Source organism: Pinus tabuliformis, chromosome 8, assembly GCF_031772625.1.
Source record: "Pinus tabuliformis cultivar Carrire ecotype Pingquan chromosome 8, CPIR1, whole genome shotgun sequence".
Lineage (NCBI taxonomy): Eukaryota > Viridiplantae > Streptophyta > Pinopsida > Pinales > Pinaceae > Pinus > Pinus tabuliformis.
Window position 1 is genome coordinate 686,870,550 of NC_142294.1, and position 23,804 is coordinate 686,894,353.

At 41.5% G+C, this 23,804-nt stretch overlaps 1 pseudogene; it reads right to left on the reverse strand.

The window, feature by feature from the left end:
* LOC149237449 (uncharacterized) overlaps positions 1–22,136 on the reverse strand; it is a 56,061-nt pseudogene extending 33,925 nt beyond the window's left edge.
* Between the last annotated feature and the right edge of the window lie 1,668 nt (positions 22,137–23,804).

Genomic DNA, 23,804 nt, shown 5'->3' on the forward strand with positions numbered 1-23,804 from the left:
CACCCATGAATGTTGGTTTTGTCCTCGACTAACCCTTAAACCCCTCCCTGTAAAATGCAATGAACTACTCTGGCAAAGTCAGTTTCGGGTGCTTCTGGGAAGCTCTCTGCTATATGAGAAAACCGCAGAAGCGGAAATTCCCACTTTATTTGTTTCTCATTACTTTAAGCATTATATATATATATATATTTCAATGTGTTAACATCATTTTTATATAATGATATACAAATAACTTGTGGTTTTCTGTAATGTAATTGTCGCGGGAAATGTGGTGCCAAATGTAAAAATAAATATCTTTAAGTCTTCTTTTTCTTTTTAGATGTTTATCTAACGCTGTTCAAAAATGATATCAATATATTTTTTTGGTTGAAGTTATGCATGTTCGAATGTTTATGCAGGTTATCCATACATTTTTTGTTTCAAGTTATGCATCTAACATGGTAACATGCTACTGGTAACAACAAATAACTTAAATAACGAGAGCCAATTGATCGGCGATGAAGCTGCAGAGCCCTGTTTCATTAATGGAAATAGACTTTTAATTATCCAAGTCATCGGATATATGAGGCAGGTGCCGCTCTTGCTTTTTGAATCACAAGTTTCACTTTATTTCTTTTGAAAAAGGTAGGGATTACGACCAGTGATCAAATTTGAAGGGTAGGTCTTAATTTCATTTAGAAGGGCACATATTCAGGTCACACTTCTATAATGAAAAGCATAAAAAAAAAGAGCAATTCAATTGACAACAGTAAATTATTTTCAAATTTCTTTTTATTTTTTCACAGGAGAATGGTGGAACAACAACCCCATGGATGTTGTGTATAAGGCAGGTCTGATATGAGCCGCAACTAATATATCGGATGCATTTACCATTAATGGATAAACAGGAGACCTATATTCCTGCTCCAATTCAGATAAGGATTAATTTTGTAGGAAATTTTTGTGACCAGAACGTTCAAGCCAATATACAAGTAGCTCAATCAAATTTAAGTTTATTGCATGAATGAAAAAATTCAGTAAAATTCTAAACAGGTTTAGGATTCAACAAAAGAGTGTACAAAGGTGTATATGTTTTTGGTATCTTTTTTTTTAATATGAAAACGTACCAGGAATTGGGAATCCGCAAACAAATCAAATCCAGTATAATACCTGTTGAATGCGCTCCTCTCCAAGCATAAATCGTGCTTAAACCTTGCTTGACAGGGGTTTGCTGAATGATGAATCTATGCTCCTCTCCAACTTAAACCGTCGTCAAACCTTGCTTTGGGCAGCCTTCAGGCACAACCCAGTGAAATTACAAACCTAATACATGGCCCATATTGACATCTAGTCACTCTCAATTGAACCTACCAAATGTAATGGTATCAAAGGGTAATTGTGACATAATAATTAATAAGAACTTCCATCATATGCACAATTAGAAAAACAACTCAAAAAGAAACTGTTACTTTTGAAATGGGAGCAACTCAGAAACTGCCAAATGTAATGGTATCAAAAGGTAATTGTGACATAATAATGAATAAGAACTTGCATCATATTCAAAATTAGAAAAAACAACTCAAAAGGAAACTGTTGTTTTTGAAATGGGAGTTTCTGAAATGCGATTTAAGTTTTAACATGAAAAGAAATTTACAAATTCAACATTCCTAAAATTCTAATTTCAGAAAAAATGAAATTTAAAAAAAAGTTGACAATTTGACAGCACTTCTTAAAAAAATTTAAGATATTATTCCAATTTTTTTTTAAAATGACAAAAATCAATTTTTAAATTTTTTTTGACTGGTAAAATTTTCTCCCTACTTCTCTGACGTGCCAGAGACCCTTTGAAGGGCTCTGACGTGTTCAATTTTGATCCCTGATTACGACCTCTTACTTCTATAATATTTTCTCCACTAATGCGGGTTTCGTCCCAGACTACCGACGAATGTGGGTCTGGTCCCGAACTAACCCTTAATCTGGCATGATCTAATTCAGGTGCTTTTGGCAAGCCCTCTGCTCTAGGGTGAAATCAGAGATCAACGTATCACTGGTTCAAAATTTACAGCTACTCCCACCCCAGCGACAATTCTGAATTTATTTATTTCTCATTAGTTAAAGCATTTTAAAAAATTAGAAATAATTTTTAAAATAATGATATAGAAATATTAGATATCATTTTCTGGGATCAACTGCTTTAAGTCATTCATTTATGAACATTTTCCATGAGAGATATTTACAAATTTTTGAATGGTCCATTTAGCATTCATTGCATTGGGTGAAATGAATCACATAGCATCAATTATCACTTTGAAGGCTTGCACCCGGTAACCAGGACTTCCCAGGAGGTCCCCTGTCACGTCTCTATATTGGCGGTACTCTTTCAACCGCACTATAGGAGGTACGGCACCACCGACTCTTTTCTTTTTACCAATACTCACGGTCATGGACTACGTCTTGCTTCTATACTTAGTTTATTTTTTTCTTTTACCAAGTACTTTCATTCATTATAAAACAACAGCTAAACATTCATCGGCATTAACATAAATGTACAACAATATAACTGGGAGGGGCAACTCCCTGTAATGAGTCTGCCCACAATAATATATATATATATATATATATATATATATATATATATATAAGTTACAATCCTGAAGAAACCCCAGATTTACACTTAGAATATTTTTACAATCACCGGCACAACGTGTTCAGCCAGCTCATTAGCACGCCCACACGGTCGCCTGAATGACTCTTGCCGAACTCCTCATTTGCCTCCGCATGTTCACCCGAACACGTTCCGTTCAACTCATCTAACTTGTCGGGCGCTCCCACCGAATACCCAACTCGTCCACCAATGGGAGCTCTCCATCGAACGCCCAACTCGCCAAGTGTCCACCAGCGAGTCTTTCACCTTGCACCCATTCAAGACTTCACATGAACCCATGTTCACCAATTCGTGTCATTCGGGTGGGCGTCCTACCACGCCCTCGAACGACTTTCCGAACGGTTCTCCAAACAACCTCCTGCACGACCTCCCACATGTTCTCTAAACGACCTCTGAATGATCCTCTGAATGACCTCTGAACGATTCATCGAACAAATTCCTACACGTTCGTTCAGCCCTGCACGACCGTTCATTTAGCCCTACACGACTGTTCGTTCAGCGCTTCAAACAACTTCCTGAATGACCTGTTCAACTATCTCATGTGTGTCTGCCCATGCACCTTGGCTCGCCTTGCGGCGCCCTCGACCTGCACCTCAGCTTGCACCTCTGTTTCGGCGTGAGTGCTTCGGCCTAACCCGCTGCACTACACCTCATTCAGAGTTCAAACTTCTCACACCCTTCACTCCACACTTGAATGTTTTGTGCGCTGGTTGCTTGATTGACTTAGCTCCATGCCAATCCACTTTATATATATGGCTTGCCCAATGTTGAACCGTCAGGTCCTTATGTTGGTCAACCCATCGTTTCATTTCCTGAATGGGCTGGCTCGCCCACCGGCCGACCCAACCATTGCGTGTCATCATTTGGCCTCCCTGCCCGTCAGCCCGGCAGGATCGCCCATGGCCTATATATCTAAATGCTTCCACACTTGGTTGCATTTCACACATTTCTCCCACTGGTGAGCACCAGTATTGCAACAATAATGCTGTAACTCCTAGAGCTTCCTACTTTACTTTTATCAACCTGGTAATTCATAACAAACTTGGAAGCGACGGTGCTGTATGCGCAAGTACTAGCTCTTATTGCAGGCTGTCACTTGCTCAGCTAGCGCAAGATCACTAGGAGCTTAAGCCAACTTCTATGAATTCTCCGAAGAAGCTTTTAACTGTGATGAAAGAAAGCTAATTCTACGGAGGTTATTCTATTTGCAGAAAGAGAAGGAAAACTAAAATGTAACGCAAACCCTAGCAAACCTTACTTTATCCAACTAACCCTACTTTTGCAGAAAAAGAGATAGAAACTGATGCGAGGAGTTCCATTGACTACTGAAAAAGGTAAATTACATTTATTCAAGTCACTTCTGAAAAGAAATGAAAAGGAAACATCTTTTTGTGTTTTTGAGTGTTTTTATGTGAAGTTATTATGTTTGTGATTTATCTAGTTGTGATTGTTCAAAGGTTTGATGGCGAAGGAAGATGGAGTTGGCTTTTGCAGAGGTGGAGGAAGGTGTGGAGAGGTCCTAAGAAACCCTTAGTACCCTTCTGGAGACTCTCATTGCAATCGGATTTCGAAAAACCACTTACAGGGGATTCTATAGGAGGCTACAGCGGTTCTACAGGAGGAGGCTGAGAGCTATTTTTGGAGTTTTGAAGTTGGAAAAATGATGGGAAGGGGTAACTGAAGGCTAGATGAAGGTATTGAGGTGTCTGGAGTTTATCAAGGAAAATCAAGAAAAAACATGATGGTTGGATTTGTTCAAATGGCAAGAGGGAAGCTTATGGAGAAAAACGCAGAAATTAGGGTAGATTGGCGAAATATTGTGAATTACTTCGGAAATCTGTGAGAAGTGAGCTGGTGCGGGCTACTTTATAGATTTATGGTGAGTTGAAGTGTCCTACAAGAGATCTTCACATCTACTTACAAAAATTGATCAAAGAAAGGACTGACTATACCATGAAAACATAAATTTCTCTAACTTGACCTAATTTTTGACCTACAAACAAAAAATGTTGAATAGTAAGCTTTGAATAGAAAATCATGCAGAGAGATCTATGGTAAAAGAATAGGAAATGATCTAGGAAATTGAATCTGAATCAATATATCAATATTTCCGAATCAAGTCATCACACTAGAAATTGCATGGGAGAGCAAAACTATGTTTTTGGTGGCAGCAGTAGTGCCTTGACCTCAAATCATAGTCCCAGAAAGGGAGAAAGGAGATCAAGGCCTGCTATTGGCCTTTTTGAATCTTAGTCTGTCACTGCATTAACTCACTTGAGCAACTGAAACAAAAACAGCTATGTAAACCATCAAAAGCAACCTAATCTAACAAAGAAAAATGAATCTATGTAACAAAAATTAACTCATGACTTGAAGCAAAACATATAAGTACAAATCAAGAGGTGCTGAGCAGCTTGGGTTGGGCCCTAACCCAAGATCTTCAGCCCTCTGAAAGAGATCAGTGCTGGCTCAAAAGCTATTTCATCTTCATTATAAAAAATACTAGTCACATTACATAAACCTATTCACAAAAGTAAGCTCCAAATGAGGTGAGAAAAGCTACACAAAAGTGCGAAAATTCTACTAATAACTGGCTAACCTACTGCGGCTCTAAGCCCCTTTACTTATACAAATGGAGTCCTTCAACAGTTCTCCTAAAATCAAGGAGCTCGGCTTTCCAGAACTGGAGATAAACAACAGTCCTTCTTTACTTGCTCGGTTGCCCCTTGGAAGCATCAATGTGGACCTATGTGCTCTGAGTTGCTGATGGAGGATTTGAGGAAAGGGTCATAAATGAAGGAGACACCCCCTACAAATCCTCTTCCCTGTTTTCCTCGAGTATTTGCTGCCATTTGCTCATAAATCCCTTGACTTTGTCCAAAATTGACCAAAAAATCTGCGTAAAGCACACATTAGACTACATGGAAAAATAACTAACCCAATTCACTCTATTAGCATAAATATATTCAAAAACATGCAATAAACTAATGATAATGGTGGATTAAGTCGAATTAAGAGGAAAAATGAGCCCATATAATTACCCATTTCTGGAGCTCATCATCACCACCCTACTGAATGGGTTTCTCATCCTCTAAGCAACTAGTCTAACTCTTCATATTTGATGGCTCTGATAGATTCCGTGACATTCCATGCTTCTGATGTGATATCTTCCTCTTTATCATGGAATCTTGCCTTTCTATCCACCTCTTCCCACTGTTTCTATTCTTCCTCCTCTTTTACTCCTTCGAGCAATCCTAGTAGCAGTGGAGGACTGAATTTGAGGCCAATCCAACTGGCCTTCAAACTTTGCATAGAGTGCTTATACAATGCCACTCTCTTCATGGCTTCCCTCATCTTGTTTGGGGAGTGATACTCCCTGATCCATAGGCTATGTGCTAATGTGTTCCACCTTCTCATGCAAGCATGAATGCAGTCATCTCCAAACAATCTCTCCATGTCCTTGAAATGTGCAATAGCCTGGGCCTGCTTATCAATATAGTCTAGCACAACTTGAGGATTAGTTGTAAGGTGTTGGTGGGCATAGATGAGAGCCATGGGTTTTGCTGGTTCTGCTCTAATCATCAGGGGTTCATTCAGCTCTTTTTCTGTCATTTTCTGGATCTCTGCTGCCCTTTTCTCTTCATGGTTCATCCAAGATGCCATGGCCATTAGTTGCAAGTCTCCCAACGCAGCATTGGGATCCCATAGGTTCATATCACTAAGGGCCAGGTTGTGCAAGTAAAACTCTGCTAGTTTCGCTTTGTCCTTAGCTGAACTGTGATCACATAGATGCATGAATTGGCCATAATCCTTAAAAGGTATTGTGCCCCTCTGGGCTAGTGTCTTGATTTGAAATTGAAGCCACTGATCCTTGAGGTGCACTGCATATGATTTGGCTGGCTTCTTGCACTGTAATGCCTCCATAGCCCAGCTGGCCATGTAGGCTAATTGTGTTTCCTTTTCCTGTAGCTACCTTCTCAAAATCAACACCTCATTTTCTGCCTGGGATTCTCTTTCCTGTTGCTATTTTATTAATGTCTCACTGTTTTCCTAGGGTCCGTCTTCCTGTTGGTGTATTTTTAAGATTGATAGCTCATTTCCTCCTTGAGGTTCCGTTTCTTGTGGCTGCTTCTTTAACATTTCATTTTCTGCCTCCAATTGAGCTCTTCTGATGCTTTCTGTATGCCTGACCATGCTCAATTCTTTGCTCATTTTCGTCAATTTGTTTTCCATGTGCCCAATGTCTTCCACCCATTTTGATTTTGCAATCTGCATCCATGTATGGGTCCTTACTCTTTCCTTTTCCAACTTAAAAAAAGGAGGGATTGCAAACTTTTGTGGGATGATTTCTCCACCTTCCAGGAGGTTAAGTAAGAGCCTAAGTTAGGCTGAGGTCCAGGCTTTGGTATCTCTTTTGCCTTGTACTCCTCCTTGGTCTATTCTTTTGCCTTCTTTTCAAGTTTTTCAGTCTCTTGGAGCTTTGTCAATGTCTCCTGTAGAGAGGTCTACGCCTCCTGTAGGACTGTTTTAGAGTCCATTAGTTTGATCATTTCTTTCCAAGTAGAGGTCTTCAGACTTCGTCTTTCGTAAGTGATGGGGATTTTGGATGGAGATTCCTCCTTTGTTACATCAGGGACATCCTCAGTGATGATGGACTCCTTTGAAGGTGGCTGAGGCTTCCCCATCTTTATTCTAGTGCTCTTTCGAGCCTTGAAGTACATAGATGGTCATCTCTTCCTTTTTCCTTTGGGCTTGGTTGGAGTACTAAGTGCAGAAAGAACAGTTGGTGCCTCTCTTGCTAGTGTCTCAGGAGACACTTCTTCTTACTTTGCTTCTTCTTCTTCATCTATTGTTTTTCCTGTTTCTGTTGGTTTTGTTTCTGTTGTCTCTGAATTTGTTTTCTCCTCTACTTGCTTAGTTTCTACCTTTCCTGTGGCAACCTTTTTATGCCTTGTCTTAGGCTTCTTCCTGTTATTTCTTGGTCTCTTCTTTTTCTCTGTTGTGGTTCTACCCTTTTTTGCTTTTGATTCTTTCTTCTTCTCTACTTTAGGCTCATCTTTGGTGGTGTCATGTTTCTCCTCTTCTGTCTGGTTTCCTCCTTCTTCTATGTGGGGTTCCTCTTCTCCCAATTGAGTGTTTTTTTCTTCTTCGTGGATTTCCTTCTCAACTTCCCCTTTTTATTCCTCCTCTTCACTTCTAGATGGACTAAGGTCATCAGTGAGAGTTTTTATATTATCCTCTTTAGTCATGTTCCTAAAAATCTCCCAGGCTATGGGGATTGTGTAAGTGTAGAGGGCATCATCCACCAGCAATTTAATTAGCCCATGGTGAGCCAATTGGTATGGAACCCTTGCCTTTAATTTGGTGCTAGATTCTATTAAGGATTGGAGAAGAAAATATGGAATACTGAGTTTTCTAGATGCAGGAAGGTCCATGTCATATCTTACTTCATGTAACAGTCTAAAATGATACCCATAAACTATGCTGTATCTTCCTTCACAGGAAATATATTTCATGATCTGATAACTAACCTCACCCCATGGATAAGGTATAATTGTCCTCCTGATGCCATTCTTATCCTCCACAAGATGTTCATTAGGCTGAAAAAAGGTCTCCTTGGCAATTTGGCCCAATGGTTTTTCTTCCTTACTCCAAGGAAGTCCAAGTGGGAGACTTGTAATCCTGTTAATGAACTCTGGTTTAAGTTCTATGGTTAGACCCTTGAAACTAACGGTGGCATGGGTTTTTGATTGAGGTTTTAAAGACAATAAAAATTCCTCTGTGACTTTCTCCTCATACTCATGAAACTTCTCAAAAAAAGGCATCCAATTTTCCCTGGTAAAGAGGGCTACCACTTCTGGATGTTCATGCAGCTTAGTTGAAGTCAGAGGCTCCTTCCTCATAAAACCCCCCGTCATGATGTTCAAAGACTGCTGGAATGTCTTAGGTGAGGAGGAAGGTAGCAAATTTCAAACCCGAAAACAGAGGAATAGCAGAGATTTTCTTTCTGGAACGAGAGAGAGAGTTTTTCGTGTTCTTCCTTTTTGACAAAAACAAATTGCAACTTTCCTTCCTTCCAAACTCTGTTCTCAAACTTAATTTACTTCTCGGTCTGTTGGAGGGAAACAATATCTTAAAAAACAGAGAGTATATAGAACAATGTTTTTTTCTTTCACAAAATAAGCAGACTACCCAATGCAAGTTCACTTTTTTACAAGCTTAATTTTCTAGAGTTGCATCATCTCCTTATAGAGGAGAATACCACGGAGGAGAAAGAGACAGTATTTTAGTTCAAAGAGTAAATGGAAAAAATCTATATATTTAAAAAAAAAACATAGGCAGACTCTATTCTCAATTTCCTTCCCTTTTTCAACTCAATACCTCACTTCAAATCCCACCACCTTTTGTATATATGTGGAAATGGAGAGTGGGTTTTGATGAGCCTACCTTTTCGAGCTCAAATTTTCATCTACGATGCTGCTCACTAGCCCTCCTGTAGAAAGGCTCCTATACAACTGTGTTTCTGCTCCTGTAAAGTCGGATAATGCTCCTGTAAAGCCCGATAAGCGAAAGGGTTTTGAAATTGAAAGAGAGTGACTGGTTCGAGGCTCTGGAGGTGGTAGGTAGGTTGCTACAGCCGAGAGATCGTCGATACAAATGAAAACAAAGGTGGTGGAGGTGGTCGACTGCGGCGTACTTAAGCTTACGGGAGTGTTCTGCGGTGACGAGGTGAGGTGGCAGGAAGGGTACATTACCTCATCCAGACTGTTGGTCCCTACTTCAGTGTCATGATGAAACCTTTATTCTGCCTACCGTAATTATTTCAATCATTCCTGTTAGATGCCACCACTACCTCTTTTGAGATTTTCTTGAGTGGACTGATCACACGTGCTGATTGCACCCACTGAGTGCTGTTTGAACTGGATGAGGCGCTGTTTGAACTAGACGAGGTATTGTTTGAACTAAACGAGGGGTGTTGTTTTAACTAGACGAGGGTGGCCAGTTAGTTGGCCACTAATCTCATTTAATCGTAACCATATCACTTGTCCATGAAGTTTTTAAATTATACCCATGCAACAGAGGAACAGTTTAGTCACTTCCCTATTAGTCACTACTGTGTTGTTGCATGCTTAGACTTTGGCGTTCTATTCATGGATCACTACTGCTAGTTCCAATGGCTTCTAAATTGGTGGCTCAGGTACCTCGTACTGGTGATCTTTAATCAGGACTAGCTCCTTACACATTTTATACATTTGCAGCTATACTGACCCTGCCTGTGGAGCTCAATTTTTAAGGGGATCAACTGCTACAAGAATCCCGCAGGATTTCCTGTAACTACTTCTTCCTCTAAAACTTTTGGCTGAGGCTTGAGCAGCGACTGGAGAGATAGCTGAGGAAGGTTTTTCGATCAAGGAAAAGTAGCTGGTATGTACTAGGTAAGAGTTAAGTTAAGGGTGCTGCTTGTTTATTCTTTATTTCATTTTTTTTTAAATAAAAGAAATAGGATTTCTGTGCAGGGAAGAAAGAAGCGAGTGGAAATGCAGTGGTGCAGGTATGGAATGGAGAGTTAGGAGGATGAATGGTGGCAGGGGGGTCCACAGGTCTTTTGGACAAGTTTCCAGCCCTTTGATCCTTTTCTTGATTTGATTGCGAGCTTTCTGTGGTTTCTACAAGAGCCTCCAGTAGAATGCACAGAGCCTCCCATAGGATGCATAATTTCCAGAACAGGTGAGACCAGGGACTAGAAAAAGACAATAACGATGGAAAAATGGTCTATCAAAGGTGTATTTGACTCGGCCATGTCCCTTTTTCTTCTATGGCCCTCCTGCAGCCTGCAATGTATTAAAAAAAAGTTAATTTTTCTGTTTCTGTTTTTTTTTTTTTTTTTTTATGATACAATTGGGGCACCTCTAGGAGTTTTTCACCCTCATTGCCTACCCTGGGCACCTCCAAGGGGAGGTTTTCACCTAGGGATTTTTTATTCTCCTTTTTACCTTTCTTCTTTTATTGTTTTATTGTTTTTTTTTTTTTTTTTAGGGTGTGGGTGGAGTGGAGGCAGAGACTTACTCCACTGCCAACACTGTTTTGCTCAGATTCTCAATGAATTCTTGCTTGGAGAGGGGCTTCCTATAGATTTTCAACCTATACCCATTGACAAGCATGAGGATGGCTTCTTCATCAATGGTCCTAATCAAAACTGAACCATTGTCATTGCACCTTTCTACTGTGTACGGTCCCAACCATCTTGTCCTCATTTTGCCCTTGAAATATTTATACCTTGAATCATACAACAACACCCAATCTCCTTCCTGGAATTGTTTCTCTTTGAGGTGTCTTTCACGCCATATTTTCCTTTGAAGCTGGACTACCTCTGAGTGGAGAAGGGCCTGCAATCTCTATTCATCTAATCCATTTAGCTGAAATAAACTTTCCTTTTGTGCATGGCTGAGATCTAGGTCCAGCTGAGTCGCCATCCTTAATGTGTTATATTCAAATTCTATTCACAACAAAGCCTTCTTCCCATAGACCAGCTCATAGGGTGTGAACCTTATGGTGGTCTTCCAGGTGGTGTTATAGGCCTAGGTGACCTCAACCAATCGATCTGCCCAATCTTTTCTACTGCTGCTCACTACCTTGGTCAAAATCCCTTCCAAAGCTCTGTTAGTGACTTCCACCTGTCCATTTGCTTGAGGATGGTAAGGGATGGAAGTTTTGTGCTTAATTTTGCGATGTGTGAGCAGGTCTTCAATCAGACTAGAGGTAAACTGACTCCCTTGATCTATGACTAATTCTCTTGGATATCCAAACTTGTAGAATATATTCTCTCTCAAAAGATCATCTACCTTTTCTTCTGTTGCTGCCTTGACCATCTTTGTTTCTGCCCATTTTTTTAGTTAATCAATGCACACGATGATGTAAGATTTCTGCTTTGAAGGAGGGTTGACAAGACCCACAAAGTCCATGCCCCACTTCCCAAATGGCCCAAAAGTCACTTGAGGTTGCAGGGGAATCTCATCCCTTGGAGTAGGTTTCCCCATCCTTTAACATCTTTCACATTGGCTGATATATCTCCTTACATCTTGATGAAGAGTGAGCCAATAGTAACCTACTTGCAGGATTTTGAAGGCAATCCTCTTTGCTGCAAAATGGCCCCGATAGGGTCCATCATGACAGGTTAGGAGAATGTCAAAAACTTCCTCCTCCCTGACACATCTCCTCAAAACCTGATCTGGGCCAAGTTTGAAGAGATTTCCCCCAATCCAGGTGAAAGGGGCACTTTTCCAAACGATCTTGCTCTTTTCTTTTCAGGACAGGTGTGGTGGGAACTATGTGGAAACCAAGTAATTTGCTATATCAGCAGACCATGGAGAGAGTACTGAGATAGAAAATAGGTGTTCATCTAGCATTTGATCATCCACCATTCCTTCTTCACCTGCAGGCAGATCTATTCTAGACAAAAAATCAACAACAACATTTTCCTTACCTGGCTTATCAACAATGGTTAAATCAAATTGCTGCAATAAAAGAAACCATATAATAATGCGAGCATTTACATCTCGTCTGTTCATTAAATACCTAATTGCAGCATGATCAGTATGTAAAAATGTTTGATATTCGGTGATGTAGTGTCTGAACTTATTTAGGGAATGGACTATAGCCAAGAGCTCCTTTTCGGTTACAGTGTAGTTTAACTCTACCTTTGAGAAGTTTTTAGTTACAAAATATATGGCATAAGGTAGCTTCTCATCAACCTTCCCTAAGGCTACTCCTATCTGTTTGTTCAAGGCATATATATGAATGTGGAAAGGTAGGGCCCAGTTTGGACCTCTCAAAATTGGGGCAGTCACCAGTTTACTTTTCAAGGTATCTAGAGCCTCTTGACAGTTGTTAGACCATATGAACTCAGCATCTTTTTCCAAAAGACCAAACAATGGAGAGGCTATCTTACTGAAATTCTTGATGAATCTTTTATAATACCCTAATAAACCTAGGAAACTTCGAACATCTCTTACCTTTTGAGGAGGTGGGACCATTTGGATGATGGCAATTTTGTTTGGGTCCACTTGTAATCCTTGCTAAGAGATTGCATGACCTAGCACGGTCCCTTCAATCATCAGGATTTCACATTTTTCAAGACTGAAGGACAGGTTCATTTCAATACACTTGTCCAAAACTTTTCCCAGGTTAGACAAAGCTTCCTGAAAGTTAGAACCATAAGGGGTAAAGTCATCCATATAGATTTCCACTGCATCATGAGCCAGTTTAGCAAATATACACAATACTGCTCTCTAGAAAGTGGCAGGAGCATTGTACAATCTAAAAGGAAGGACATGATATGCAAAGGTACCCCAAGGGCAAGTGAAAGTGGTCTTATCTTTGTCTTCCAGGCTGATTTAGATCTAGTTGTACTTGCTAAACCCATCTAGGAAGGAGAAAAACTTCTTCCCTGCCAAGCCATCTAACACTTGATCTATGAAAGGCAAAGGAAAATGGTCCTTCTTGGTGGTCTTGTTTAGTTCCCAATAATCAACACAGATTCTCTACTTCCCCTTTTTCTTTGGCACTAGCACCAAAGGAGAGACCCATTCGCTGTCAGAGATAGGGTAGAAGAATCCTGCATCTAGTAACTTTTGCAGTTCTTCTTTGACAATGTCCTTAAGGGCTGGATTCATCCTCCTTTGAGGCTGCCTGACTAGTTTGCAATCTTCCTTAATGTAAATGTGATGAGTATAGATTGAAGGGTGCACTCCCTTCATCTCCTTCTAGCTCCAAGCAAAAGCATCCAAGTGGTTTCTTAACAAGCTACACAGTTCTTTCTCCTGAGAGGTGGATAGGGATGAGTTGATTTTCAAGGTTCTTCCTAGGCTAAATTCCATATTCTTAACTCGAAGAGAGGACGGGTCAGCCACACAGAGGTCAACTAAAGGATTGGCTTAGGTTTCTTCCACCAACTTTTCCAATGGCAACACACTGGGGGGTGGATTTTGAATCAAGTTTTCAATAAGATCCTCCTCTGTTTGTGCCCCCCCCCCCCCCCCCCCCCACATGGTAGCTTCCACTGCACACAATGGTGCGGAATAGACTTCATCCTCATTTTCCTCCTCCAATCAAAGAGGTAAATCATTGATCCGGATTTAAACAGGAACGCAATAGATTACAGAGATAACCATAAAAACAGAGATGCAATAACCATAAACACAGAGATGCAGCGGAAATAATGCTTCATTTCATTAATGGAAAATACTGAAATATGCTTACAACCAGAAATGGAAATAAACCAGCTAGGGCGATGGTAGCTTATCTCTGAGAAGAGATGTGGTGGCTACATGCCTCTGAACTGTTCCGAACTGTGTTACAATGAGGCTTGAAGGCCTATTTATTGTTGAGAAACAATGGAAAACCCTTCACATCCCGAAACCTAACCCTAGAAGATGAAACACCAAATTGTGGGCCCCGTTTGGGTAAATTGGTACATCAATTTCCCGGGGTCGTAACTTTGGCATACGATCTCTGTTTGACGCGTACGATAGCTCGTTAGAAAGATCTATCCGAGTACTACCACTTTGGGAGGCAACATCGATCCATGGACCCATGTTGCCCCAGATTCCAAAAAAAACGTCGTTTAGGGCCTCAAAATGGCTCCGGAAGTTCAGGACCCGAAAAAATGCTAAAAATAGTAAACTGTGCTACAATTTAGGAAACTGAAAAAGCTGAAAGAGACAGTTGTGGGGGTCCAAATGGGATAGGTGGGTGGCCACCAACATCCACCTGGATCATTCCTCCCCCCTTAGGAAGCAATGGTCCCCATTGCGTTGAGTTCCTCCATCTGCTGAACTTGCCCTGCAATCTCTGATGTGTCCAGTGATGGTGGGAAGCATGGTCGACGATGGTCCACATTGAACATTTGGTGTAGGCGAAGGAATGGAGGAATGATGTGCTCCAAAGCATTGTTCCCCATAGCCTTGGCACTGTTGTAAGGACCATGTTGGAGTGGTCTGAGCTTTTGATGGGTTCTGGTAAGGCGTTCTTTCTGTCGATGCAACCATACTTTGTTGCCCACCTGAAACTTGTGTGGTACCCATGTGGGGGAGGAGAAGTTGTTCCTGTGTTTTTTCATGACCGTATCCCTTTGCTGCTGCTGCTGCATGGAGGAACCCTTTGCAGGGGTCATGGATGTAGCAACGATCTTCCCCTTATTTTGGGAGTGAACCAGACATATGAATTTCCTGGTCTGTGATATGAGCTTGCTGACTTTCTTAGCAGTGATCAAAGATGTGGCAGTAGGTGGGGCTACCTCGGTATCCTATATAATGAATTATTTAAAGAAATAATGACAGCACGAGGCCTTGACTCATACACAGCATGTCGCCTCCACAAGTATGGTTGGCCTAATAATACATCACAAACATCCAGAGGTGTAACATCACACAATACCTCGTCTGTGAAGGGCTTGATGCTGTAGGGAAGGCGGCACTGTTGACGAACTTTGAGATCCCGTCCTTCATGAAGCCACCCGATATTGTATGGCTGTGGGTGTGGTGTAGTCAGTAGGCCCAACTGCTTCACGACCTCTGCTGAAACGAGGTTCTTTTGGCTGCCACTGTCGACAATGAATTGTAGTGGTGAACCCTTCACCCACATCTGTGAGTGGAAAAGGCACTCCCCTTCCTCTGGATTTTCGGGCTCATCTTTCTGGATCTTGGCGGTGGCAACAGTGGCGCTGGGATCCGCATCAATGATCTACTTCCCTTTGCCATTCCCCTTGTCAGGTTCTGGCTCAGGGTCAGAACATGCATATGATTCAGAAGCCTTCAACTCAGCCACCAGTGACTGCTTGGTCCGACACTCACTTGTGTTATGAGTGGGACTCTTGTGGAACTCACACCACTTTCCTGTGTCCTTCTTCGGCTTCGTGGTGTTGTTCTTTTCTTGCGTCTTTGACGGGTTGTCTTGGGTCACCCCGCCTTGGCTTTGTCCTTTGGGCTTCGGATTTGCAGATCCAAAGTCTCGCTTCTTTTGTTTGAACTTTTGCTCGATTTTGACAGCGTATCGGTATGCTGTGCCGAGTGAGGAAATGTTCAAGAACCCCATCTCTTCTTAGATGTATCTATGTAGGCAGCCGCGGTATTTGAGTACCAGATGCAGCTCAGAATCTTTGATACCCAACTGTGTGCGAAGGGTATGAAAAATGTTTGTGAACTCCGGCACATCTTGGTCTCGTCCCTGCCGCAGTGTGGTCCATTTGATGTATTTGTCCTCATAGCTTCCGACAGGGTAGTACTGCTCCTTGATGGCATCCCGGAAGTCATTCCAAGTGGATGCGGCTGAAAATAGTGAGCCTGTACTTTCATCCTTCTTCTCGCAGTAGGTTTCCCACCAGTCCTTGATGTGGGGGGCTGCTTTGAGAAGAGCGAAAACAATCTTTTCCCGATTTGAAAATTCATGAACAAAAAAATACCCATCTAGCAGATTTAACCATTCATCTACAGCATCTGCGTCTATTTGACCCTTGAAGATGGGGATTTCAAAATTAACTTGTACCTTGAAGGGTGTGGCATTTCCAGAGTCGCTGTTGGAAGCCGATGCGTCGCCTTTGGGTAGCCGCTGAAGGATTTGCGCAAAGCTATCCATCATCGCGTTCCTTTGCCGCTCGAGCGCTTCTTCGAGCAAGATTTTGATAGGATCTCCTGCTCCCTCGTCTTTCTTCTCATCCGCCATGGGAGGCCATTGGGATTTGTGAGGCTGGTCTTGCAAAGGTTCGACCAGTTCAAGCCCTAACTCCTTATATCCCGACCTCGTTGGGGACATGCAAAGAAAAACAGAGAAAAAGCAGACCGCTCTGATACCACTGATCCGGATTTAAACAGGAACGCAATAGATTACAGAGATAACCATAAAAACAGAGATGCAATAACCATAAACACAGATATGCAGCGGAAATAATGCTTCATTTCATTAATGGAAAATACTGAAATATGCTTACAACCAGAAATGGAAATAAACCAGCTAGGGCGATGGTAGCTTATCTCTGAGAAGAGATGTGGTGGCTACATGCCTCTGAACTGTTCAGAACTATGTTACAATGAGGCTCGAAGGCCTATTTATTGTTGAGAAACAATGGAAAACCCTTCACATCCCGAAACCTAACATTAGAAGATGAAACGCCAAATTGTGGGCCCCGTTTGGGTAAATTGGTACATCAATTTCCCGGGGTCGTAACTTTGGCATACGATCTCTGTTTGACGCGTACGATAGCTCGTTAGAAAGATCTATCCGAGTACTACCACTTTGGGAGGCAACATTGGTCCATGGACCAATGTTGCCCCAGATTCCCAAAAAAAACGTCGTTTAGGGCCTCAAAATGGCTCCGGAAGTTCAGGACCCGAAAAACTGCTAAAAATAGTAAACTGTGCTACAATTTAGGAAACTGAAAAAGCTGAAAGAGACAGTTGTGGGGGTCCAAATGGGATAGGTGGGTGGCCACCAACATCCACTTGGATCAATCATGTTCTAACAAAGGTTGGGCAAGAGGATATAGGACTAGATGCTTGGACATATGCACATTCTTGATTTTCATGTTCCCATCTCAAAAACTAATGTAGGCATCTGCAATAGCTAACCAGGGTCTTCCCAGGATGAGAGGATACTCAGTGAGCTTTGCCTTTGGTTAGAGAACCAGGAAATCAGCAGGGTACTCCAAATAATTAATGGATACCATTACATCTTCCACAATCCCTTTAGGGGTCATGGTGGAGCGGTCTACTAACTGTAGTACTGTTGTGGTCTTTCTTAGGGAGCCCTGAAGGTTGAGCTTGAGCATAGTGTCCTTGGTCATCACATGAATGGTAACCCCTAAATCAATCAGGGTATTGGGGATTATGGTGCCATTGATGTGGACATTGACTACAGGACTTCCAGGGTCTAGATATTTCAGACAGATTACCTACCTCAACATTAGGTTAGACAGTTGTCCTATGACATTGATAGTTGGAGCATCTCTCCTGTGCCTACCTGGGTGCCTGAAGCACTTTTCCTTGATCATCTTATTGTATATAGGCACATCCTTTATGGCTTGGAGAAGTGGTATCTTTACATATAATTGTTTCAATTCTCCCAGAAGTTTAGTTTCTTCTGGGGTAGGTTATGTTGTTCCAAATAATCTCTTAGGAAAGGGTGGAGTGGCTCTTGGTTCACTTTCCTCTTTTTCTTCCTCATACTCCTTAGGAGGAGGTTGGTTATCTAGGAGAACCTTCCTATATCGTAGGTTAATCTCTTGAATCTCCACAACATAAGTCAGGCATGATGTTTCCCTACTATATACTTGTTGGGCCTGTCTGTTATTCGGGTTCGGGTTCAGTTGAGCAAGTATTTGGGGTTGCCTTGGTGGAGTAGGAGGCAATGGTTGTGGTTGAGCAGGTGGTGGAGGAAAAATATTGGGAGGAGAATTGTACTGGGGCCTCCACCCCTGATGAGGTGCATTCCACTGAGGTTGTGGCTAAGAATAAGAGTGAAATGAATGAGCAGTTGGTTGAGCATGGTATTGAGATGGATATGACCAAGGAGGGGGTGTGGACGAGGAAGGATGAGTAGGGGGACCCAAAGAAGGCATGGAAGTGGCTTGATTGGGGTTGTAATATATCTGGGATGTCCCTTGCATTCCCTGTTGGTAAGGTCTGGGCCCATGTGGCCTCCTTTGGTTCATGAAATAGAATGGTTCAGTGGCTCCTTCAGCCCCCTGGTATGCAGCTTTAAGTCCGGGCAAGGAAGGGCATTGATTCGTAGAATGGTCTTCTTCACATACTGAACACACTTCTATAGATTTTAATGGACATTCATTCGTGGGATGCCTTCTGGTGTAGTTAGGACAAAAAATGGCTAAGGCCCTTTCTGCTTCTTCTTATTTCCTTTTGATATGCAAGGTATCCATTTACATGGAAAGAGTCTACATCATCTTGCTCTTGAAATCTTCCAGCAGATTTCCAAATTCACCTCTAAGGGATGAACTGGATGAGAATGTACTGGCTAAGGGTTGAATTCCCCTACCTCTCTTTCTGGCTACCTTAGAATGGTTTCTAAACACAATATTTATGTCTTCATAAGGTAGTTGGTAGATGTCCCCCCAAGCCAGCAAATGGAGGGTATCTAGAAGGTCTTCCGAGATGCCTCTGAGCAAGACTGACTTCAGAGATTCGGGGTCAAGTGTGCACCTAGCCTTTTTATAACTGAGCTAAAACCTCTCTTCATAATCTTCCAAGGATTCATCACTTCCCATGGTCATTCAAAAGATTTCCTCCTTAGTATCCTTTGACCTATAGTAGTCCCGATATTTGTTATTAAAGGCTTGCTGCATTTGAGCCCAAGTTGTGATGTTGTTGCCAGGTAACCCCATGAACCAGTGCAATGCTGCATCCTTGAGGGTAGAAGGAAACAGTTTTAACTTCTGCTCATCTTCTGCATAGTCATAGGTCTGATAGATAACAGCAAATTCAAACAAGAAGGTATCAGGATCTTCGGTAGTCAACCCATGGAAGTGAGGTAAGGCTGAAGGGCTTATGTTCTTCATTTTAGTGTCCCCATTGGTTTCTCGGATGGGAAAGGTACCCTCTACTCTTTCCCCATTCCCTCTAACATTTCTGTTTTCAACCATGGTATCAAGAGGGATGGTTTCTTGCTCATCTTCTATTATAGGATCTTCGTATATCTCTGGTGGTTCACCTATAGGTTATTTTGGATCACTGCCACTGAAGAAGAGAGAAGGGTGACTTTGTGATGTGGTGGGGGTGTTGGGTAGGAATTTTCCTAAATTATCTCTGTTCCTACGAGGCATGAAATGAAATCTCTTTTTGGGTGATTTTTGTTTTTTTCTTCTTGTATCTGCAAAACTGAAATTGATTGAACAAACAAATTGCAACTAACTAAAATGAAATTGTAGAATTGAAATGAAAGCAAGGAAATGACTAATCTACTTTGCTGGAATGGAAATTGCTGAATTGGAATGAAAGTGAGGAAATGACTAATCTACTTTTGCTAAAATGGAAATTGCAAAATTGAAATGAAAGTAGGAAATGCCTAATCTACTTTGCTAAAATGGAAATTGAAAAATTGAAATGAAAGTAGGAAATGCCTAATCTACTTTTGCAGAATTGAAATTGCAGAATTGAAATGAAACAACTACTCTACTTTTGTTGAAATAAACTACATAGTAGAATGTTGCAGTAGAAAATAGAAGAAAGCAGTAATCACAAAATACTCTGACGCTTCCCCGGCAACGATGCCAAAATGTGGTGAGCACTAGTATTGTAGCAATAATGCTACAACTCCTGGGGATTCCTACTTTACTTTTATCAACTCGGTAGTTCGTAAAAAACTTGGAAGCGACGGTGCTATATGCACAAGTACTAGCTCTTACTACAGGCTGTCCCTTGGTCAGTTGGCGCAAGATCACTAGGAGCTTTAGCCAACTTCTATGAATTCTCAAAAGAATCCTTTAACATAGATGAAATAAAGCTAACTCTACAGAGGCTATTCTATTTGCAGAAAGAGAAGGAAAACTGAAATGTAACGCAAACCCTAGAAAACCCTCATTTATCCAACTAACCCTACTTTTGTAGAAAAAGAGATAGAAACTGATGTTAGGAGTGCCATTGACTACTGAAAAAGGTAAATTACATTTATTCAAGCTACTTCTAAAAAGAAATGAGAAGGAAACATCTTTTTGTGCTTTTGAGTGTTTTTATGTGAAATTATTATGCTTGTGATTTATGTAGTTGTGATTGTGCAGAGGTTTGGTGGCGAAGGAAGATGGAGTTGGATTTTGCAGAGGTGGAGGAAGGTGTGGAGAAGTCCTAATAAGGCCCTAGTACCCTTTTGGAGACTCCCATTGCAATCGGATTTCGAAAAACCACTTATAGGGGATTCTATAGGACGTTGCAGCGGATCTACAAGAGAATCTACAAGAGGAGGCCGAGAGCTATTTTTGGAGTTTTGAAGGTGGAAAAATGATAGGAAAGGGTAATTGAAGGCTAGATGAAGGTATTGAGGTGTCTGGAGCTTATCAAGGAAGATCAAGAAAAAACATGATGGTTGGATTTGTTCAAATGGCAAGAGGGCAACTTATGAAGAAAAATGTAGAAATTAGGGCAGATTGGTGAAATGTTGTGAATGATTTGGGAAATATGTGAGAAGTGAGTTGGTGTGGGATACTTTATGGATGTATGGTGAGTTGAGGTGTCCTACAAGAGATCTTCACATCTACTTATAAAAACTGATCAAAGAAAGGACTGACTATACCATGAAAACAAAAATTTCTCTAGCTTGACCTAATTTCTGACCTACAAACAGAAAATGCCGAATAGTAACCTTTGAACAGAAAATCATGCAGAGAGATCTATGGTAAAAGAATAGGAAATGATCTAGGAAACTGAATCTAAATCAATATATCAATCTTTTCGAATCAAGTCATCGCACTAGAAATTGCATGGGAGAGAAAAACTGTGTTTTTGGTGGCAGCAGTAGTGCCTTCACCTCAAATCATAGTCCCAGGAAGGAAGAAAGGAGATCAGGGCCTGCTGTTGGCATTTTTGAATCTTAGTCTATCACTGCATTAACCCACTTGAGCAACTGAAACAAAAACAACTGTGCAAACCATCAAAAGCAACCTAATCTAACAAAGCAAAATGAATATATGTAATAGAAATTAACTCATAAACTGAAGCAAAAACATATAAGTACAAAGAAAGAGGTGTTGGGCAGCTTGGGTTGGGCCCTAACCCAAGATCTTCGACCCTCCGAAAGAGATCAGTGCTGGCTCAAAAACTATTTCATCTTCATTATAAAAAATAATAGTCACATTACATGAACTTGTTTACAAAAGTAAGCTTGAAATGAGTTGAGAAAAAGCTGCACAAAAGTGCGAAAATTCTACTAATAACTGGCTAACCTACTGAGGCTCTAAGCCCCCTTATTTATACAAATGGAGTCCTCCAACAGTCCTCCTAAAATCAAGGATCTCGGCTTTCCAGAACTGGAGATAAACAACAATCCTTCTTTACTTGCTCGGCTGCCCCTTGGAGGCATCAATGGGGACCTTTGTGCTCCGAGTTGCTAATGGAAGATTCGAGGAAAGGGGTCATAAATAAAGGAGACACCCCCCTACAAATCCTCTTCCCTGTTTTGCTCGAGTATTTGCTACCATTTTCTCATAAATCCATTGACTTTGTCCAAAATTGACCAAAAAATCTGCATAAAGTACACATTAGACTACATGGCAAAATGACTAACCCAATTCACTCTATTAGCATAAATTTATTCAAAAACATGCAATTAACTAATGAGAATGGTGGATTAAGTCGAATTAAGAGGCAAAATGAGCCCATATAATTACCCATTTCTGGGGCTCATCACCCACCGTGCCATAGCTCTTCAACTCGTCGCCTCTGCGCGCGTTAGCCTGTAGCTCATGGTCCTTACATTCTCCTCCACCTGAAGTCATTGTCATCCTCGACAATTTTCCATCCCAGCAACCACCTGTCGCCAAGATATCATCCACACAACTGTGTATATGGGTAGTCCAGATGTCCACTACTTAACCTGCTTCATGCCATAGATATGCCACTATGCTGCAAGGAATCATGTGCTGGTACCCCTCATGTCAATGATTAGTTGGGTAGCTAATCCAACCATGCATCGCCTCCACAAGAACTCATGCCCCACATCATCATGACTGTCCACTGCATGCTATCTATCAACCTGTGTCATCTCACCCCTAGATGCCTGCTCAAAGTGTTTGGAGACTCACTTCCATGAGCAGCTAACAATGAGCCTCATGCTCCCTGATAGTCTAAGATGATGAGGAGGGAGCAGAGCCTGAAGGCTCTCCCTCACATATCAACTCAATCCACCTATCTGGATCCTCCACTTCCATTCTTTGCAAGTATGCCTCCTGATCTTCCACCTGGACATTCGGCCTCACATACTCTTCGTCATTGTCATCCTCCACTGCCTCCAGCCTCCTAGATAGATCCAAGATGCTATCTGACAATGCCTTGATAACCTGTGACTGCTCCATAAGTTTTGTCTCTGCAACAGACAAACGCTTATAGATCTCTTCATCTTTCTTTCCATCCTCCATACTCATCACTGTCATCTTACGCTCGGCCTTAGTTACTCCCATAGTCAGTACACCAATGGGTACATCCTCTCGTCCATCGTAAATGTATAGTTTCCTCATATGGGGAACAGTCATCGCATCAAATTCCTTCATGAATTCTATACCAAGTACAGCTTCATCATCATCTATCTGCACCACAGTGAAATCGACTTTCCCTATCCATTCACAAAGTGTCACTTCCACCTTTTCAGCTACACCAATCACAGAATCTGCAGGAGAATTCACTGTCTTCATTTGTGCCTGCACTGGTACAATCTTCAGCCCAATCCTTCTTGCAATATCCTCACTCATAAATTTGTGAGCTGCTCCACTATCCACCATAGTAAGCACATCCACACTCCAAACTTTCATTTTAACATAATCCAACTTGTTCCTCTCAGGATCTCTCCTTGAGATGGCTTCCATGGCCACTGCAGCTCCCAATATCTACATGACCCCTACATAAATTTCTTCTTTCTTCACATTGGACTGTGTCATGGCAGCCACCTTTGATCTACAAGGACAATTCTTCATCGTATGTGGTTCCTCACATATTTAACACTTCAAGGGTTTCTTCATCTTTGACTTGTCATTCGATCTCGAAGTCTCCTCTTTCGTAGTCTTCTCTTTCGGTTTGTCATACTTCTTCTTCTTCTCATCAAAACCTTCATCAAAGTCTTCTACCAAATGATCAACAACAACAAAAGCCTCCTCAAGTGTCTTAATCTTTTGTCTCTTCACTTCATTCCGCGCCCAAGGTTTCAGACCTATGATGAAGTTGAACACCTTCTCCCTTTCCACCATGTCTAGAAGTTCCAAAACTGCACTTGCAAACTCTCGCTGATATGCCTGCTGACTTCCCACTTGCTTCATATACTTTATCTTCATCCTTGCATCCCATGTTTCATCCTATGGAATGAAGTGGGTTTGCAAAGCCTTCTTCATGTCATCCCACAAAGTTATGTCCCCAGCATTACCATTGCCAATTTGGTCAATCCTTCTTCACCACCA